Raw genomic sequence first — 14,710 nt, 5'->3', positions numbered from 1 at the left:
CGGCTGAGAGGTCTAGGAGGATGAGAGCAGTTGTTTCCCCGTTGTCAAGCAGGGTCCTGATGTCGTCGGTGGCTGCGATGAGGGGGGCCTCGGTGCTGTGGTTGGCTCGAAATCCGGACTGGGATGGGTCGAGGGAGTCGTTTGCCTCGAGGAATGCGGTCAGCTGTTTATTGACGGTCTTCTCGATGACTTTTGCAGGGAAGGGAAGAAGAGAGATGGGGCGGAAGTTCTTGAGGTCTTTAGGGTCTGCTAGGGGTTGATCTCTGCGTGCTTCCAGCTCTCTGGGAAGGTGGCGGACGTGAAGGAGTTGTTTATGACGTTCCGGAGGTGGGGTGCGATGATGGTGTCGGCTTGTTGAAGATGTGGTGAGGGCATGGGTCAGAGGGAGAGCCAGGGTGGATGGTGTTCATGACGTGGGTGGTGTCTTCAGTGCTGATGGGGGTCCAGGTGCTGAGGGTGGCAGTGGGGGCGTTGGTTTGGTGACTGGAGGCGGAGTCTGGGCACCGAAGCTGTCATGTATATCGGCGATATTGCGGTAGAAGAACGTGGCGAGGGAGTTGCAGAGGTCTTGCGATGGTGTGATGTCGTTGCTGCTGGCGCTGGGGTTGGAGAGCTCTTTTACGATGCTGAAGAGTTCCTTGCTGTTGTGTGTGTTGTTGTCCAGCCGCTCTTTGAACGATGTACTTTTGGTGGTGCGGATCAGCTGGTGATGTTTGCAAGCTGTCATGTTTTCTGTCGTCTGTCCGTGGCTTTTTTTTTTCGAGAGTTCGGCAGGATTTCTTTGATTCTTTGAGGGCGTCGGTGAACCATGTGGTTTTCCTGTTGCCGGTCTTGCCTGGGGGGTTCTTCAGTGGCGCAAGGGCGTTGGCGCAGTTGGTGATCCACTGTGCGAGATTGTGGGCTGCGTCGTTGGTGTCAGAGGTGTCGGTTGGAGGGTTCTGGCTCAGTGATGTGGTTAGCTGGTCTGTGGTGACTTTGCTCCAGCATCTGCGGGAGATCTGTTGTGGGCGGTGGTGGGATGTAGTCTTCTTAAAGGTGAAATGAATGCAGCTGTGGTCGGTCCAGTGTAGTCCGGTGGAGTGGCTGAAGGAGACGTGGTTGCTGGCGGAGAAGATGGGGTCGAGCGTGTGGCTGGCGTAGTGGGTGGGGGTGTTCACCAGTTGCTTGAGTCCGAGGTTGGCGAGGTTGTCGAGCAGGGTGGTGGTGTTGTTGTCGTTATTGTTCTCCAGGTGGAAGTTCTGGTCCCCTAGGAGGATGTATTCTGATGAGGCGAGGGCATGCGGGCTGATGAAGTCGGCGATGGTTTCACCTAATTGTGTGCGCCGGCCCGGGGGTCGGTAGATGAGGATTCCTCTGAGGGTGGTCTTGGGGTCAGTGTGGATCTGGAAGTGTAGGTGTTCAGCGGCAGTGAGGGTGTCTTCGCTGTTGGTCGTGACGCTGATGGTGTTCCTGTAGATGATGGTGATTCCTCCTCCGGCTTGGTTGACGCGGTCCTTACGGGTGATCTTGTAGCCGTCTGGGATGGCTATGGCGATGTCGGGGGCTGAGGAGGTGTTCATCCAGGTTTCCGTGAGGAAGGCGACGTCCGGTACTGTTGTATCGAGGAGGTCCCAGAGTTCGATGGCGTGCTTTTGGACAGAGCGGGTGTTGAGTAGGATGCACTTGAGTTGGTTGTTGTTGTTGCTTGGTCCGGGGGGTGGGGTGCAAGTTCGGAGGCAGGTGAATTTGCAGGCTTGGCAGGAGAAGGGTCCGTGGGTGCGCTTCGGGGTGGCTCGGTAGCAGGCGGGTGGTCGTTCGGTGTTGACTTGAGTGCGTTGAGGGCGGCGGTGTGGTATCTCAGTCGGGTTTCCTGGCTTCAGCGGGGGCCAGGGGTTCTGGCGCTGGGCGTGGTCCAGGCCAGGATGGGCGCAGTCGGGCTTGCCTTTGGCGCGCCAGCTGCGCGGCCTCCATATGAGGGGAAGAGGGAGGGAGGAGCAGCTGGGAGGCGGGAGCGGGCGGCTAATGGGGGACAAGGGGGGCGGGGCCTCAGGGGATGCAGCGGCAGGAGAGAACAAGGGGGGAGCAGGAGGGTGGCACAGAAGGCAAAAGGGGGCAGAATGGGAACGAAAAACAGCGGGGGAGACAGTAGTGTACAGAAAAAACAAGAGGCAGCAGTATTCAAGCACAGATACAATAACAAAACACGAAGGAAGCAAAGACCAGACCACGGAGTTCAGCGGTCGGGCACAGCGAGCGGCAGCAGCGGGAAGCGGCACACAGGAGGACCATGTGGTGGCTGAGGGGGCGACCTACCTGGTGACAGGGTCAAGGGTCGCACCAAGCATAGCCCTGAACAGCTGCTCGCACCTTAACAACAACAGGGACTGTCTCTGTGGCTTCTTTGATGTCTTCCAGCTGTAGAGCTCAAGGCAGGCGGCATCTGAGTAGGCCTGGGCGGTAAATTCCGTTCCGCTCGCTGAATTTGCGGAATTTCGGTAATTTCGCGTTCCGCGGAGAACGCGAAATTGCCCAAAATTCTGCTTTCCGCGACTTCGCGAAATTTTTTCTTGTTCGCGTTCTCAAAATGCGTGTTCGCGAGATATTTCTCCCCGAGCACGCAAACAGCAACTGTGAACAGGAAAAAAGCATCGCGAACAAGCAATTCCGCGTGTTCGCGGAATTTCTGCATGTTCGTGGAGATTTTTTACCGTTTCGCGGAGATTTGCGTAACGCGATTACGCAAATTCCGCCCACCCCTACATCTGAGACCATCCTGACATAGTCTTTCACTCCGTCCTCTCTATCTTGAGTGTCTGGAGGCTCAGTGTGGTGAGATAAGGAATAGGCAGGGTTCTTCCACCCTGGACGGTAGAGAACTTCCATCCAGTAGTGTTGTAGTTTGATGGCCCACCTCTCAATCTGGGGAGGTGGATGAGGAGCTGACCCTTGGAATAGTGGGATGAGGGGCAGATGATCCCTGAGGACCTAGAAGGGTTGGCCACTTATGTACAGGTCTAAATGCCCCCAGTCTCACTTGATTGAGAGGGCTTCTCACTCGATTTGGGCATAGTACGTCTCTATCATCGGCAACACCTTTCTGGCAAATTCTGATGCGGCCCATAGACCTGGTTCCTGCTTCTGGGCCACTACAGCCCGCAGCCCGACGGGCTGACCTCGACTAACCGCTCAGTACGCATGTTGTGATCAATGTATAAATATAAATTCATTATGATATAATTGGATTTATATTTTGGCAGTTGGGAAATTCATCATCGTTGTAACTGAGTAACCCATACTCCGAGATCTAAATCAGGTCCAAACTAATTTTTGTTTCCCCATACCTTACTATTCCAACCTCACATCATAAATGGCTTTTGGCCAAACGTGGTTTTGAGTACAGGGCTTGGACCAAGAGCAGGTCCTGTGCCCATGCCCACCCCGTGGTTTGCCAAACTGCCACAACCCCACCACACACAGCTCTTGGCCATGTGCTTCGTGGTGTTGGGGCACGGCCGGGTCCAAGGACCCATTTTTTTATATAGTTCCACCATGGAGTCACAGAGGACTGCACTGATTGACATTGTGGATCTGCAGCACCACAAAATAAAACATAATATTTTAAATGCAGTCTTCGGGGGGGGGGGGTCATTCTGACCCCCACTACGCACAGGGGTCATAGTACCCCTATCCTGACCCATTTGTGTTTTATTTTTTATTTTATACAATACAGGTTCAGTTTACCTAAAAGTCATGAAATATTCATACATTTTGAACCTTAATAGCTCAAAAGATACTGAACGGATTTACACCAAATCACTAACAGCACACTTTCAGGGTACGGATCTAGCTTTCTGCCTGATTGCGTTTAACTCTGTGAAACCATCTTTTTCTGAATCTTACGGAAAATTGCTTTGTGAAAATGCATTTTGGGTTCCCCCCATTTTTATCAGCCTCCATTTGATGGATCACCATGAAACTTTCTAGGAAGAAGCTCAGGTGAATGAGACTTTTTGGAAAAGTTTTGTGAAGATCCGTGAATCAGTGCCAAAGTTATTAGCAAACCAAATAATAAATTTCCTATGGAAACTTGGTTCTAACTATAGCTACTCATACATATTATATTCACTGAAAAACATAAAAGTAACGTTATAGTTAGGTGAATTAGTCAGTAACAACATTAATTTGTTGAACTAAAAAGCACAAAAATCCAACAGTTAAAGTTAGCAGAGCAAACTATAACTTGCGTCCCACGATGCACTGCTTATACTGCAGACCCACAATGGATAGGCAGCTGAATGCACATGTAGGAGAGGGCATGACAACACACACAACATGCCACACTGGAGGCAAGAAGGCACCATGTGACAGCAAGGCAAGAGAAAACCCAACCACAATGGCAGTGTGGAGCAGCAGGTCTGCACAGTCCCCACAAACAGCAACAAGACACATGGATGTGCAAGAAATCACAACACTGAATTGCCAGTAACACTCTCTGCATACTCACAAGTGACAAAAACAACAAGTAGGAGTCAGAACTGGAAGGACACACCAACATACTGCACAGTGCACAACATACAACTCACACATGAGCCTACAACCACATCCACAGGGATGAACAATCAAAACAACATGTGTGTAGTTGACATTGCAGAGGCATGCACACATCAACACTCCCCACAAACTCACCCCTTCACACTGTACACTAACTGGACATCCAAGAGCACAATTGGAACGTAAGCCATGGGACTAGGATGACTGGCCATCACAAGATGACCACACACATATACCACTGGGCACACATAAAGGAAGAACACACATACATGATGACCCTGGACAGCCTGCCTGCAATACTGTGTGCAGAAACCCACTCTGTGCCGGCAGTGACCCCCCCCTGACATGTGTACAATAGAGCCAACATGAACCAATCAAGTAAATGACTACTGCTTACCATTCGAAACTGACACCATTGTCATCACAAGTATCTGGGTCAAAAAGAAATGAAGACCCTGTCACCCCTGAAAAAAAGAGAGTAAGTGAGCCCAAACATAGACTATGTTGAAGTGCCACACAGACCATGTGGCACAGTAAACCATGTACACACAGCAAAAGAACTTTATTCAGTAAGGACACTGACAAAATAGACAACAGGAGCAACTGTCTTTATTCACATATTGCACAGATAGGTACCATGAGAAGAGAAGAGCAAGGCACAAGATGCAGAGCATGCCCATGAGAAGCTGCACAGTCAGGTGGCACACAGCAGTGAACGACAAGGCCAGTGGCCAGTTCAGGGTACAGACTGAGTCCATGAGAACCTGCACAGGAAAGGGTCCAACAAAGCAGTGACTAGGCCAGTGGCCAGGACAAAGTGCAGACTGAGTCCATCAGAAGCTGCACAGGCACGGGGCGCACAGCAGTGAATGACAAGGCCAGTGGCCAGGACAAAGTGCAGACTGAGTCCATGAGAAGCTGCACAGGGAAGGGTCCAACACAGCAGTGAACGACAAAGCCATTGGCCAGGGCAAAGTGCAGACTGAGTCCATGAGAAGCTGCACAGGCAGGGGGCACACAGCAGTGAATGACAAGGCCAGTGGCCAGTCCAGGGTGCAGACTGAGTCCATGAGAAGCTGCACAGGCAGGGGGCACACAGCAGTGAACGACAAGGCCAGTGGCCAGTCCAGGGTGCAGACTGAGTCCATGAGAAGCTGCACAGGGACGGGTCCAACACAGCTGTGAACGACAAGGCCAGTGGCCAGGAAAAAGTGCAGACTAAGTCCATGAGAAGCTGCACAGGCAGGGGGCACACAGCAGTGAACGACAAGGCCAGTGGGCAGGACAAAATGCAGAGTGAGTCCATGAGAAGCTGCACAGGGAAGGGTCCAACGCAGCAAAGAGCAACAGGGCCAGTGGCCAGTCCAGGGTGCAGCATGATTCCATGAGAAGCTGCACAGGGAATGTGTGCGACTGTACCTTTCCATGGTCAGCAACACAGTCAGGGGGCAACAATGTGCACTACAGGCCCACCTGTGTGAGACACAGGTGTGTGAGGGTAACTAACACTCAGACTTGGCTGTCAGGCAGACTGGGAGCTGGCTCTGTCGCTGGGACAGTCGGGGCATTTGACAGGGGAGAGAACGGAACAGCTGAGGTAGAACTATCAGTGGTTTGACAAGCCGGAGGGCTGCTTGGACCAGGTGCTGTAGTGACACGTGGAGGTGGAGTCATGCAGACGGGAGTCACGGTGTGGCTGGGAGATTGTGGAGGGGTGCCTTTCCACTTTTTGGGGATCCTCAATGGCTTGCCTGACTTTGGATCAATGGGAAGTGGTGTGGGCACAACAGGCACACTCACCACCACTGCTGCAGCAGGTGCAGGCGCTGGCAGCCCCTCTGGTGATGTGCAGGACCCAGCGGAAGCTTTGCCTTGCTTCGCCTCTGCCCCCCCTTCCCCTGTTTACTATGTGTTACCCCTACAGTGCCCTCCGGCCCCTGCTTCACTAGGCTTGGAATGGGAGTCAAGGTGGTTGGTGATACTGCCTTGGAGCCTTTCCTAGATGTACCCTTGGCATGCACCACCTCCTTGGTGGGCACAGACACTGTACGATTATCTTTGCGTGATGCTTTAGGGGCAGGAGAGTCCTTGGATGGGGATGCAACTGAGGCATGTGTGCCTGAGGTCTGCTGCTTTGCTATTTGTCCACTGGTGTCGCTTGATGGGCTTTCCTCCCTGTGCTATGGGGTGCCTTTGGTCTTCTGTGGGGATGGTGTCTGCGCCCGGGACTGCTTGGGTTGCTGCTGTTGTGTGCTCCGTGTGCTGTATCGTGACTTTGATGTTTGATGCATGTGGACCATGGTCATTATCGTCAGACGTGGCCACTGCCAGGGGGGTGGACAAAGGGACTCGAGCTGGACTGTTAGTATGTGCCTGTTGCAGGGCAGACGTCACTGTTAAAAACAAAGCCTGGACTGTCCGGTGCAGCCAACCCACGTCGGAATGTATGCCCTCCATGAAAGCAACCACCTGGGCCAATTTCTTGTCGTGGTCAATGAAGGCATTGAGGAGAGCTGTCTGGCCTACACACCGCTGGTGCAAATGGTCCACAGACTCAGCACTGATGGCAGCAGGGGGGACAGGGGCAGGGGCAGCAGTGCCAGAGGTGAAGGACACTCTTCCCCTCTTACTGAGGCGGACACGGGCAGCACCAGAGGAAGTGGCTGGGAGGGTGGTTAATGGCCGCTGTGTGGTGAAAGTCAATGCAGACTCCCCGTTCCCTGTGCCCTCCAACATGGATGCATCCCCACTGGCATCGGATGTTGTGGTGCTTTGCATCTCAGGCTGGGACTCCTCCAGCAGACTCCTGTCCCCCTCTGAGGCGCTGGTGACATCTGTGTCACTGGGCTCCTGGGCAGCTGTGGTGCTAGTTTCACCCTCACTGGTGTACGTCTCCTGTCCCTCCATAACCACAGGTGATGCTGCATGGGAGAGAGAGATGTAGGGTCAGGTCAGTGGCAGCAACAGAACAAACATATGCAAGCAATGCATGACAAAACTTGACCAAATCTACATGTTGAACACCACCCTGCACAATCACATCGTGCCAACTCACTACATAGACTCAAGCAGTGCGTGGAAACAGGATACTCAGGCATGAGTGAGCCATGTGATGACCACACAACACAACACCCTGCTTGTGGCTTTGTTCAAACAGACACACAATAGTTCTGAGCACACCTAGAGACATGATGGGGGCACACTACTTGTTGCCAATGACCGAACTGGATGGAACAGGATGGGACAACATAGACCCTACAACATGACAGTCCACAATGGACATTAGCTCATGCCACCCACCATGTCGTATCTTGGGGACAATATAATGCTGCACATTGCTGTAAGATATGTAGGCCTCCCCAATATGGGTGCGTGCAATGTACGCATTGATGTACGCACAGTCAGATTGGGCACACTGCCGTTCCCTCCCATGGGATTCCCAAGACTACACCACTGCAGAAGAAACCTGAAGAGCACAACTCAGAAAGTAATGTGAAGGCACAGCATCCAAATCACCTTTGTAAGTACAGGTAGAGCAAATGCATGCCACAGACACCCAGGCCAGCAGCCACTTACATGCCACAACATCACACTACCAAAATCACAGAGGCCAGCGCTGGGACAGGCTCTGTACACATGCAGCCACTCTCAGCCAAATTCAGACTCCCCAAATGCTCACCCCTGGCTTGCTGCTAATGCTCCTTCAAACGTGCATCCAGCTCAGGCCGTGTCACCGCCAAGATGCGCCCCATTAGTGGTGTTATACTGTGCCATGCAGGACGCCCAGTGCGAGGAAGCAGTCCCAAGGTCATCTCCGCCACATTCTTTGCCAGCCGGCTGATGTCGTCCCATCTCTTGTGGCAGTGGGTGCGCCGTCCGTTTGAGACCCCCAGGGCTTGCACCTTCGCTGCAATGGCCCTACACACAGCCTTATGCTGGTGGACCTTGAACTGCAGGCATGGGAGACAAGAGTGGGAAATGATCAGTGACACAGGGTCATGCACGGACATCTATCAGTATAGCAGCAAGATACAAAATCATCACATATCCAACGAAATTGGCAATCAGAGACTTTAGTACAACTCACATGGGACACCTGCATGGGAAAAGCTGATGTTAAAGCATGCAGGTTTGAGGGGGAACACAGTGCCTGCTCATCTCACGCACATGCAGGATGCCAGCCCTGAAACACTCATGTAGCCTGCCCACACTCCAGTCCATTTTTGGCTTGAGCAACACATACATCACATGTCAACCTGTGTTTGGGGGTGGACTCACTGTGTCCAAGACTGCACAGCCATCAATTTTCCTGTCCTGTGAATAGTTGAATGTGTCATGGTGGTCAAATTGAGGGACATGATCACAAAAACACAAAATGCAATTCACAAGGGCAGTTGTGTGCAAAATACAGTGCTGAGATGGCCCATAGCTGGAGTGCAATGTGAAAAGGCTGATGTCATACTCTGTACGTTGAGTGAGGTGTTCTTGTCTTTGCAGGCGGGGACTGTGCAGGCCAGCTGGGCTCACACTGAGAAGGACTACAGGGACACACACAGCCATCCATCCAAGCAATCACTGTCCTGACTACAGCATGAACAACCTTCTGTGTCACTGTATGACTGACAACACAACACAGGTCACTCATACATACATGTGCAGGGAGGGAAAGCTGTGGCATTGGGTACACACACCCTCCCACTGGAGACAGCATGCCAGGCAGTGCATGACACTATACCACACTTTCAGGCACCAACTGTATCAGTCCAACTACATGTGTGGCCCCCCTGCCCTAGCCCACCACTGTTGAAGACTTACCACGACATTTGGAGCACCATATAGCCTTGGGTACTGTGTGAGCACCTCGTCCACAAGGACCTCCAGCTCCTCGCTCGTGAAGGGACTGGCACAGATCTTCTGTCCTTGCCATCAATATGGCGGTGAGACAACAGCGGCGGAATTGGGTGGTGAGGGTTCTCAGGCAGTAGTCCCTAGAGGCAGCAGCAGGTGAGGGGTCTCAGGCAGCAGTCCCTGGAGGCAGCAACAAGTGAGGGGTCTCAGGCAGCAGTCCCTGGAGGCAGCAGCAGGTGAGGGGTCTCAGGCAGCAGTACGTGGAGGCAGCAGCAGGTAAGGGGTCTCAGGCAGCAGTCCCTGGAGGCAGCAGCAGGTGAGGGGTCTCAGGCAGCCGACTCTTGGAGCAGTGGAAATGTGAGGCTCATGCTCCAGCGTGGAGTGCAAAATCCCTACCTCCGTCACAGACCAAAGATCTCACATACACACATTATCCATACGTTCGCTGGTGGGGCCCATAACACCAACATTCACTCACCATTAATCCATGTTTCTTGGGAGGTGATTATCTTTCAAACGCTGGCATGAGAAGGAAATACCACTTTACCCTAATGAGTGACAAATCTACACAACCTTCTGATACTCATTAGGCCCTGTCTTTATATTAATATTGCAAATAAAATCATTCATTTGATCAAGTTGCCATTCATATTTACCTATTCTGGCTAAATGTCGTCCTCTATATCTGGCAGTCTCGCAAATCTATTCCCATCAAATTTAGTAAGTTCAGTTCATCAGGAGTTTGGGCATTAATTCAGTCCGTCAAAGATTCAGGCAAACAGCTGTCCTGCAGTGTCACTGTCCTCTCCGTCAGCATAACGTCAGGAAATCGAGAAAGGCCAGAAACGAACCCGCACCAACCTCTCTATTCTATCATAATTTATAGTAAAAATCATTGACAAATTGTATCAAAATTGGGTCTTCAAATGTTCTGATTAGTCAATTGAAATCGTCTGACAGGATTCCCACCAAAATAAAGTCTCTGAGGTCATTATACTTGATTGTTCTGGTTTTTAGAAGCACATTATTGTTCTTTCAGAAAAGCTGGCTTGTGTCCCAGGGCAACTTTGAAAGGGTACAGTCTGGTTAGGGTCATGACGAGGCCACTGTAGCTGGCGTTAGCGCAGGCGCACTTCACCCAAGCCTTGGCCCAAATGGTCAACTTAAGCAAAAGAAACACAAAACGTAATTAATACATAGAAATAACTAAATAAATGTTATTTCCTCACTAATACCCATATGTGTATGTATTTAAGCAAAGCTCAAGCGGGTTTATACTTACAAGTAAAGCACAAATCACAAATACATCACAAAAGCGACATATATCATGCAATATTCTAATTGTCTATCATTAGTATGCGTACATATTTTAGATTACAAATTAATAAAGTCATGCAAAGCAATCCCACGTGTATTTCAGTCATTAATAAGGTTGATTAGTTAATTCCACTTCAATCCATGAATTCGATTACGATTGATCAATTAACCTAATTAGTAAACATGCAAAATGGGGTGGGTATACAACATTTTTGTATTACCCGCTCCAGCAATCCCCCCTTCGGTGATTTTATCACCATACCACCCAAAAATGTTGTTCTGTCTTACGGAATCTTTAAAATGTTTTCTTGCTCTTAATCATAATTCAGTTTCACCTACGTCTTCTCTTTTTGCTGATTCGTACATACTCTCCTACCAGTCCTCCAATTCTATCTTGTCAATCTCCCTTTCTTGTTTCTTAACTTTTCTTTTTGATTTTTCGCTTTTCACTCTTTTCTTGTTTTTATTATTCTTACAACAAATACAACCTAATCTTATCACTAAAATTATGCAAATTACACATGTTAATGGAAACAATATTTTGCCTAAAAATGTACTACCAAGCTTTACTAAGAAATTTTTAATAGCAGCTATTTTCTTTCCAATCTTTTCCCAAGCACCTTCAACCTCCAGTGGTACTATTTCATCATGCAATTCAGTAATATTCTTAATATAAATTTTCAGATCTTTGCTTTCGTCAGGAATGTAAGTACAACAATGTTGAACCTTCAGCATTCCACAGACTCCACCCTCTTTTGCCAATAATATATCAAGGGCAAGTCGATTTTGCATTACCATAGCACGCATGGCAACCATTTCAGTCTTTACAAATAAAAATACTCCAGCGGTGCTTGTTGACAAGCGATCCACTACTGTTGACAATTTTCTAATTTTGTTTGCATTTAGAGTTATTCCCACTGCTGGTATCAATGCTTCGAAATATCACCTACAATTTCTGCCCAAGATTCTCTCTTACTCCGCGCTAAATGATTACTTAAACTATGGGAAGACCAGGCCTACGTAACATGTGCCATACCAATGGTCTGGCAAACGATAATATGCCCTGTTCCCACAAATAAAATATAATCCAGGAAAGAATGGATCTTTACCACCTTTAAATCCGCATCCACCCATGATTCGATATGTATCATGGCACTCACTATTACCTAGAAAATAATTATCATACACGGTTTGATTCCTTCAAATGCAAAATTTCCCTTTCTGAGGCCAATCTAAAGCTATAGTTGGACTAGCTTCTCCTTTCAAATGTTTTTCTTTTTCTATATCCCAGACTGTTTTCTCCACTTTCCCTTCTGCTGCCTTTCTTTGCATTTTCAATCTCCTTTCTTCAACCATGTCTAAGAATGTCTTTTCCTCCTTCTTCAAACTGCATGTCAAATTGTTTCTAAAAATATACTCTAATGTTAGTTCTGAAGGGGCAGATTTACAAGAAAGTGACTCATCTATAGAGATGCGTCACTTTCCTTGCGCCACCCGGGAAAATGCTTGCGCCACCATGGATGCGCCGTATTTACAATACGGCGCACCTTGGCGGAAGGATTAACAGATGCGTCAGAAATTCTGAAGCATCTGTTGGGGCAAAAGTCACGCATTGCTGGAGTCATGTCGCAAGCACGACGCAACTCTAGCAATGCATTTTGTGGCCTATTCCCACTACACTGTGTCACTCCTTACGCCTGCTTCAAGCAGGCGTAAGGTTTTGACACAGTGGCGTCCTAAATATGACGTAGTGAAATCTTGTAGATTTCACTGCGTCACTTTTACGAGGGTTTCCTGCGTAGGAACGCCCCACTGCATACATTATACCTGACGCAGGTATAATGTGACGCAAGGCTTTACAATGTGACGCCATCTACCTAGATGCGTCACATTGTAAATAGGGTGCATTGTTTGCGCCGCCATTGAGTCAAAAAAAGTAACACAATGGCGGTGCAAAGAGGCGCAAGGGGCTTGTAAATCTGCCCTTTAGTTTCTAAGAAAAATTCACCTAATACCCTAGCAGGTTTTACTTTGTTTAATATATTACAAGAAGGCACTTGCGCAAAAATGTTATCTACATCTGAAAAATAATATTCTAATTTCCCTGTCTGATAAAATAAACTAGCTATTACACTACATGTTATTCCATACGTTGCCGGGAGGTGATGATAAGTCACTCCTTCAGGAACAGATGCAGGTAACTGCATACATACGTAGCAGTCCCGTACGTCCATTGTCTTTACATATTCATATAACAATTTTGAAAACACATTATTAGAAAAATCTGTTATTGACCTGTCTTTATGCAAATAATTATTATCTATTCTAGTTGGAACTACTTTTGGAATTCTCCCTATATTAGTTTTGTTCTCACTATGTCCTTCTAATGTATCTATAGTGACCTTAAAAGAAATGACAAGAGCGAGGATGCTCCATAAAAGCATTAATAATCCTGTACAACAACAACACATTTTACACCATCTTTTCATGAATGTACATCTACCTTTGCTATTATCTATGTTAGCCATCTTTGTTAAAATGGACCGTGTCTTTTGACTTAGCCTCTTTCACTTCACAACTAGTTTTCTAACCTAAGGCTCTAACACCTATTTGGTTCTACCAGCATCCATCTTTTGACGTGATTTCTTGTTCTCTTCATCAACAGTTTTCTTGATTTATTCAGTTTGGCATCTAATCATTCTCCACTTTCCTCTCGTTATTCAAATACAGAATTTCCTGAACTTCCGTTTCTTCTTCTCCAATGTCGGACAAGAGAACTCTCAGGATTTCCGTTTCTACTTTGTCTTCAACCACTTTCAGTACAGCCTCCTCTGGATTTCCTTGACTATCTGCCTCTTCTCCCTTTTCAGGCAGAGCCACGTACGTCCATTCCAGTGACTTATACTTCTGGTTAGGTTTTCTTGTTCTTTTACTCTCTTTATCCTCAGTTAGTTCGTCTTCTTTTGATTTTTCTTGACTTGTCACTTCATTCACCTGTTCAGCTCTTGGTGAATTCACTCGTGTCAGTTGATATCTCAGTTTCCTTATCTTATTGGGCCAAACGTCATCTCTTGCAACTCTTTTTACTTTACTTCTTTTGTCATCCTTTTCATTCCTCCAAGCTCTCTCTCTCAGAACTCGACCTTCAGGTATTTCATTTTCACTCTCTTCAGACTCTGTCTCAACTTGCTTTGTCTTTTCAACGACTTCTTCTTCCACCTCTTGTTTTGTTTTCACTACTTCTGTCCCTCCTCGGATCTTCGACACGCAATCTTCCTGCTGGCTACTTGTCCCTTCACCTAACTGGATGTTGCAGTTCCCTACACCTCCTCGGGGCTCTTCGGCAGAAATCTGTCCCTCTCTCTCTGTACCTGTCCCTTGTTCACTTAAATTTGTTATTTCAGGTGGAATTTCTCTCAGTCTCTCATCTGGTACTTCCTTTTCATGAATTTCTCTTATTGTTTCTTCAGTACTCTTTCCTCTTTTCTTTCTGTGTTCTTTTTTAGAACCCTGCACTTCTTGCTCATTTCCAGAATCGCTTGATTCAGAAATCTGCAATCTTCTTCTCAGAGAGCTACTTCTGGGGACCAAAGCTAGACTTGGTTCATTTTCCCCCCTTTCAGAGTTTTCTCGTGTCTTTGACCCTTCGTCATCTGACTCAGTACTTGATTCTGATTCATCAAAATATTATTTTCCTGTGCTGTCCACTGGATTCGGAATTCTCAATGTGTGACTTGCATGGATCCAGTTTTTCAGTCCAGCACACTTCACAGCTGTTGTCGTGGTCAGTATGACTTGTCATGGTTTTCCCCACCTTGGAACCAAACAATTTCTTCTTCTGTGGACCTTTATCCTTACCCAGTCACCTGGGCTCAGATCATGGGCTGGCTTCTATTCAAGTGTGGTGGCATCTGCTCCAACCTGATGAAACACAGAATGAACTGTGTCAGCCAGGCCTTTACAGTATTCCAACACCATGTCATCAGTTATAGTCATCAGCTTGTTGACTGGTATA

This window comes from Triturus cristatus, chromosome 2_2 (genome assembly GCF_964204655.1).
Source record: "Triturus cristatus chromosome 2_2, aTriCri1.1, whole genome shotgun sequence".
NCBI lineage: Eukaryota > Metazoa > Chordata > Amphibia > Caudata > Salamandridae > Triturus > Triturus cristatus.
The sequence above is the reverse complement of the archived record's forward strand: the minus strand, read 5'-3'. Positions refer to the sequence as shown.